This window comes from Thamnophis sirtalis, unplaced genomic scaffold, assembly GCF_051295495.1.
Source record: "Thamnophis sirtalis isolate CommonGarterSnake01/CBP01778 unplaced genomic scaffold, rThaSir2_p1.2 scaffold_4, whole genome shotgun sequence".
Taxonomy (NCBI): domain Eukaryota; kingdom Metazoa; phylum Chordata; class Lepidosauria; order Squamata; family Natricidae; genus Thamnophis; species Thamnophis sirtalis.
The window spans coordinates 39,119,985-39,126,938 of record NW_028261384.1 but is presented as its reverse complement, the minus strand read 5'-3'; the positions used below and the strand labels follow the sequence as shown (position 1 = coordinate 39,126,938).

The following is a 6,954-nucleotide window of genomic DNA, read 5'->3' as shown; positions in this document are numbered from 1 at the left end:
TATGCTGTCAGGATATAGACAAAACTTTGTAATCAGTCGTTGTGTAAACATTCTAAGTGACTTTTGCAAGTGAATTCATTGAAAGTTTTATTTACCTGCTACATCCCAATCATATAAAAGCTGATTTGAGACAAAGAAAAGACCAAATGATTTAACCCTCTCTTATGATTACACGGAATTATACATGCAAAAAAAGAATATAAATATTTTAGGAGACGACACAATTTATTTTCTACTACATGGGCAAAAATTAAATTAATTTAGGTATCTTGAGTCATTTTTTTAATGCAGCAATTTATGAATCCACACCCACCTTTTAAAGTTCATTGCCTTGTATGAGTGTGGGCGTAAATTAGGTTTATGGAAAATCTGCACATTTACAGAACTAATGAAATTTCTTCTCTATTTCTTTAATTTTCCAATCAGGCACATCACTTCTTTTACATAGGCTGCCAGCTTCCATACTTTCTGCCTATGACTTCATTTGCTCCAGCATTGCCTAAGAAAACATATCACACAATAGTCAAGGATTTAGGATTGAATTGTTGATTTTCAGAAGTGCCTGTGTATAGTATAGTATAGTAAAGTATAGTAATTTATAAAATTCCAATTCCTATTGCAAGAGTATAACATTTTTCAGGATTAGAATCAGATTCAACTTTAGGCAGAACATCAAGGACTGAACTCTAAACAGTGACCAAAGCCAGAACAAAGAGTTAAACAGAGAAAGGATAAAAGCTACATGCAAATTAATTTATTCCACATTAATTCCATTCAGCTGTGTCTCTTTCCAGGGCAATTTAGCTTCAATGGACAGTTCTCCATCATAACAATGCAATTCTAAAAAAAAAGATGTGATTGTTTATGGGATCCATTTGAACTCTTCATATTCTTAAGCTCAGTCCATTATTTTATACATATTTTATAATTTATGATAAATTTTCCTCATATACTTTCAGAATTCCATAACTAAATTCACTTCAGTAACTACATAGACTCAAATTTGTTTCTGTTTGATTGGCTCTTCTGACAAATAAACTTATGCCTTTGGAAATGTTGTACAGATGTCACAGTAACTACAAATCTACCACATGGTTTCTGTACTGCACTAAGCTTTAATTATGTGTGCTTTTTGGCCAAGCATGTTTTATGAATTTGTTTACAATTGTGGCTTAATGTATTGCATAAATGCAAGAAATTCTATTACATCTAATAAGCCACAGTTAAACAAAGCCTGGATTTTCATAAATTCTATAGCTTTTAACTCTATGTTAAATATTTAAGATAAATCCAGTTTCAGTTTATGTTTGTGCACTTATGCACAATGCATTGTTTATTTATTTTCACCCAATTTTAGTGGTTCTCTTCTCCTGAAAGTGAACAAGCAGGCTTATATTTTATGTGAAATCTGATACTGTAGGTAGAGAGACAATTTGTGACTGCTCTCCAAGGTCCCTAAAGACATCAATTAACTAAAAACATGGGTAGTGATAGTGCAAACAGGAAGAGTTAACCCCCCACCGTTATTCTTTATATAAGCCATCCTCCCACCTCATTCCCTCCCTTTCCATCCCCTTCATTTTCTTTCCTAATGAACAGGAATAGATTCTTCTTTCTAGTGAGATGCTCTACTACAATGACAATTCACTGGCTCTCCCCAGGTGATTTACTTTTCAAGGATTGCCCACTTATCGATCGTCCCTCTGACAAATTTCAACACATGCATAGGGCTGACAAACATTTCTGTAGATGAATCCCTCCTGCCGTTCAAAGAGGAGGATTATTTTTATGCAGTATATTTCAATAAACAACTCCATGTGCTGAGCCAATTTCAAACAAACTACATGACAGTTTGGGGTGTGGAGGGAAGACACAGCTCTTCACATCTCATCAGATTCCCAGGGAGAATGCCTCTGGAGACCTTTCACATGCTATTTAAAAATTATTATTCTTGCTGGTATTTTTGCTTCACTTCCAAAACTGCTGTGTTACAATAAACACATTTAGTTGAGTTAAGAGCAAATACAGTCAAACTGAAAGATATAAAATATAGCTGGTATTTCTGCCTGCGAAGATCCACAATGGAGTTTCGACCTGAGCTTCTACTTGCATCTGATCATGCAGATGCAATAGCTGTAAATTCAAGGAAACATTCCCTTTTCCAAAATTTCATTGGGAATGATTATGGAGTCTTCTTAGCAGACCAATACGTAGAAAGTTAGATCTTGCTCAAGTCATGCTTTCTTGATAATAATGTGCAAAAATGTGCATGATGGAGTTAATGTTCCTGCAATTATTTCTAACATAGAAAATGATTTGACATTGCTGAAAAAATGGTAAAAAATATGGAGATTGCATTTCCATTTTTCTAAATATAAGATCATGTACTTGCGGGAAAGCAATCCTCTGGCAGAGTACAATATTGGGCACACAGTGTTGAGAAGGGAAGGGAAACCCACTACCATTACAAATTAAAGTTCATTTATGCCACCTATGGGAGAAATTTTCTCTATATTATTAATTTATCATTTATTGCAGCGTAGTAACTAATTAAAGGATTTATTTAATGTTGAAGGTTCTCTAAGCCTTAAATATATCACAATAATTAGAACTTTTACAAAATCAAAACTGTTTCCAGGTCAAGTGGAAATGCTAACTGAACTGAAATGATCATATTTATCTTAATAAACCAAGATACAAACAGGTGTTTTGTTGCCTCCCATTTTAAGGGAGAAACAAAGAGAAGAAAGAGTTATGCTGTTCAAGGCTCTCCCCTGTCATGTCACCATATCCAGAATTGCAACATTATTCCAGAAAATTTACCTAGGAAAACTACCCCATAGCTAACATGATGATCATAGTCCTATGAAGTATCAAAACCTTGAATGGGAGAGTTCTTCACATCTCTAACAGCTACAATTAGAAAGCTACTGTTTGAAGTCCTCAATATCCAACCTATTGTATTGAGATCATAATGTTAGAATACTTATTGAGAGAAGGGGGGGAAATGTGGAGTAGTGGATATCTAAAAACCTTGCTGCTATAGTGCAATCACTTAGGACAAAGACTAATGTTAAATTTTGGATTGCAGCATTTATGTCTGTTACACTTAGAATGTTGACGGACATTCCAATAGCCTTTTTTTCTCCATTAGGTATTTTAAGTGCTTGTCATTAAATGCAATTTTATGGATAATGATCCATAAAAAGGACCATTTTCTTTAAAAAAAGAAAAAGAAAAAAAAGAGGCACAGACATAGACTAGAGGCCATGGACTGAGTTTCTGTCACAGCCTACCACAGATAAAAGACACTTTTTTTCTGACTGAAATGCCTCTCTTTTACAATGATTAATTTTGGCCTCTTAATCATACAAGTGAGAGTGCATTTTATCTTTTAATTTATTCTGACGGCCACAATGTGCCAGCTGCATAATGGGAAGTTTGTTGCCTTTCATTGGAATTCTTATCTTCATTAAATCACTAGCATTATTACACCAAATAAACAAATTAATAAACACACAAAAATGCTTATCTCCTAGTAGTCAGTAAGTCATTGAAACAGACAGTTTACTCTTCATTTTCATGGGTGGGAAGGAAAATGGAAAGAGATAAACTACTATCACTGTTGGGTCACCAGGGAAATTAACTCCTGTGCTATCAAATCAGTTGTGAAATCCACCCCCACTAGATGAGTGCTTGTACCTTCTTTCATTACATTCTTTCAGTAGGCTTCCAATAGAACAGTTCAATGACCTTTCTATTAATTCCACTTTAGGGATTATAAAACAGGGAGCTTATCCTTTTTTTCTCATAACTTTCAGTTGCCCTTGATCATAAATACATGTAAATTGCCCCAGGGTGATTCTGTCTTTTTGTGTAACTACTGCAATGGATTTTCTGGGCTTTTAGAAAGTGTGATGAAGATTGAAATTAAGATGCAATCTCCACATTACATACTCCAAAACAGTTCCTTCAGAATTAATATGAACATTAGGACTGATTGATCAACTGGGGGTACGTCATGCCTCCCTTAGTAACAGCAGCTCTCTTGGCAGTGTACAAACAAATTATAATGTATTCTAAATTGACTGAGTAGATAATGTTTGCACTATTTAAATATGTCTTAACATAATTGCTAATTGCTAATTGCTGAAGAATTCTCTCAACACAGAGGAGTTTTTTGTCACATAAAACATAATCATATTCATAAGTAAGGATAGACAAATTTATCAATTTCATTTTACATAAATTAGTTTTTTTCTATTTTTTTGTAGTTTGATTTATTCTTTATCCATATCAGCTTGTGAATTCTGCAATGTACATGTTTCTTCTGATATATGCATTGTTGAATTATATTTTTTTCTAATACATTGTTTTGCAATTTTACCTTTTATAAAAAAAAATCATAGAACAACCTAACTTTTACATCTGTACATAATCTTCTATTTTGTACATAATCTATACATTACAAAATTTAGAGAACTAAAAGTTCTTGTACTTTTGGTTCCAGATTGATACAAAAATGTGAAATTGACTAATTTAAATCAAATTTCTTCTCCTTCCCTATCTATAGGTATTTATAATAATATTGCCAAACTATTACATAATATATAATAATACATTAAGTTCCGATCTATTTAATTTGTGCAATCTGGCTGCCAAAACAATGTTTTATAAATAAGAGTTTCCTGTAATTTTAAAATATTAGGAACACATGAAAAACAATAGAACAGAAATAATGAATAGTTTGCAGTAGATGTGCAAGGGTTTCTAATAACAATAGAATTTTGCTTTTCTGTCTATGTTCCATTCTAAGAATTAGGCTGTTAGAAGTCTTGCTGGATAACAGGAATGGGAAACCTGTTGTTCCAGATCCTTTGTGACCTCTTGTAACCCCTTTCCATGATTGAAAAGTGATAATACATTTCTCTACCTTTTTGAAGAAGAAACAATTAAAACTGTTTTTATTGCTGCTAAAAGAAAAGCAAATCTCCACTCTAGTCTACCTTCAGCCTCACCCATGTGTTTGATACTTCAAACTGCTTCTTAAATGTTAAGTGCAGCCCTTAATTTCATAAAAACCTATCTATTTCTATTCTACTACTTAATTCCACATTCCTTCAGACAAAATTCCACATTCCTTCAGACAAAAATGGTGTTTTATAATTGAGTTAGCTGTAAGGATTTGGGGTGAAACTGATACAGTTAAACCAGTGGAATATACAATCGATTCCATTTTTTGAGCTATTTTTGTGCAAAATTGTTCATGTGGCTCTAAATAGTGGATCTGAAAAGTTTTGCTGAAAGAAAAAGAAAAGAATTCAGTCTCACAAGTTTAACATTTAACAATTTCTGCTCTGGAAATGCAGACAAAAGCTCCAAAGAATTAGGATAGTTTGTTTAAAACATATAAGGCAACTGTTTAGAAATTTCATTTTTTTTATTTGTTTATAAAATTTATTTGTCACCCATCTCATCTTTAATGGCTCTGAGCAGATATCTCCTTTCTTTGAAATCCTAGTTCCTTGACTGAGTTCTTTAAAAGGATGGTTGTACTTTCTCAGTATAGAATATTTTGCATAAGTTTAAAAGTTATTTTTATTATGACTGCAAAAGTGTTAGTCTGAATCTTAGCTTCGAAGCAAAATTCCAGGACCAGATCCTGGCAAATTCAGGTGTTGACTCTGCTTTTATAAATTGTTCTTTTTTTCTAGAATGTCCTTCATTCAAATTTTTCCAATTTAAAACAGAGAAATTCTGTTAACAAAGTTCTGCTCCAATTTTTGGCTTATGGATGGCAGGCTGAGAAGATTGTTTGTGTGTGGCCATCTTGCAAAGGACTGTTTATTTGCCAAATAACATTTTGTTGGATTGATTTATATAGCTGTTGTTGATGATTATACTACTTCTTTTTCTCCTCCCTATGTTCATCTGGAAGCATCCAAATTAAAGGTTTAGAGAGACTCAGCAAATATTTTTAATCTTTAAACAGAAAAAAAAATTCACTTACTGGGATGGAGTGAAAATTTCTAACAGGATAATTTTCACACATGAAATATGGTTCAGGGTAGAACAAAGCAGACATTGATAAATAAATAAAAGAGAAAGGCTAAAGGAAAATATTTAAAAAACATTGTTCATGGCCAAAATAGACCCCAGCACTATTAAACAAGTTCACTTAAGTTATATCTGTGGTCATGAGCTAAATCAATGAATATCATTATTTTAAAAAGATTCAATTATCATTTTATTATAGGAGGAGTTTTCTAATAAATTAGAATACTTTATGCAGAATTAGACAAAACCAATATACAATAGACAAAGTAACAACTCTTAAACATTATTTTCTTCCAGAATTCAGAAACTTCCATTTAACAACAGCCCCTGATCCCCTAATAACTCATTATTTTATTCTGGTTTCCTCTGTGGTAACTAGCATATCAGAGCAATAGTCTGCATTTATGTAAATCATAGTTAAATCTCAGCAACTTGTTTTCATTTTCCTAGTCTGTTTTAGCAGAATGGCTTGAAATGAATGTTAACCTAAAATTTGCCTGTTTAACATGCCATCATCATATGAAGCTTCAGGTCATAAAGCTTTATGAACACCAAGCTTTAGTAATGGAAAGACAATCTCAACTCTTATAGATGTAGTAGTCATTTAAATAATTCTTGAATTTGTACAAATCAAAGAATAGGCACTGAAACTAGGTATATTTGGAAAAGAACAAACAAAAGGTTAGCTGTACTGTGTTGGGTTATTAAGTTTTACAGTTCAATAAATTCTCTTAATTTATTAGTAAATTTAATACCATATTATGTGACTTTGCAAACACATGATCTGCCCAAGCTCCTCCATAAGTTTCCATGAAATGGCATTTTGAATGTAAGAGAATACAATATTAATTACTGAGCTACAATCTATAGGAATTAAATTAAATTAACCGCAATCCA

At 32.6% G+C, this 6,954-nt stretch overlaps 1 long non-coding RNA gene across 1 annotated transcript in view; it reads right to left on the bottom strand.

Moving 5' to 3' along the window:
• Positions 1–229: 229 nt before the first annotated feature.
• The window catches only part of LOC148045811 (uncharacterized), a 44,513-nt gene continuing 37,788 nt past the window's right edge, over positions 230–6,954 (bottom strand). Inside the window, exon 3 of the long non-coding RNA XR_015696239.1 lies at positions 230–499. This is a non-coding gene — a long non-coding RNA (uncharacterized LOC148045811). The remainder of the gene's footprint in view (positions 500–6,954) is intronic.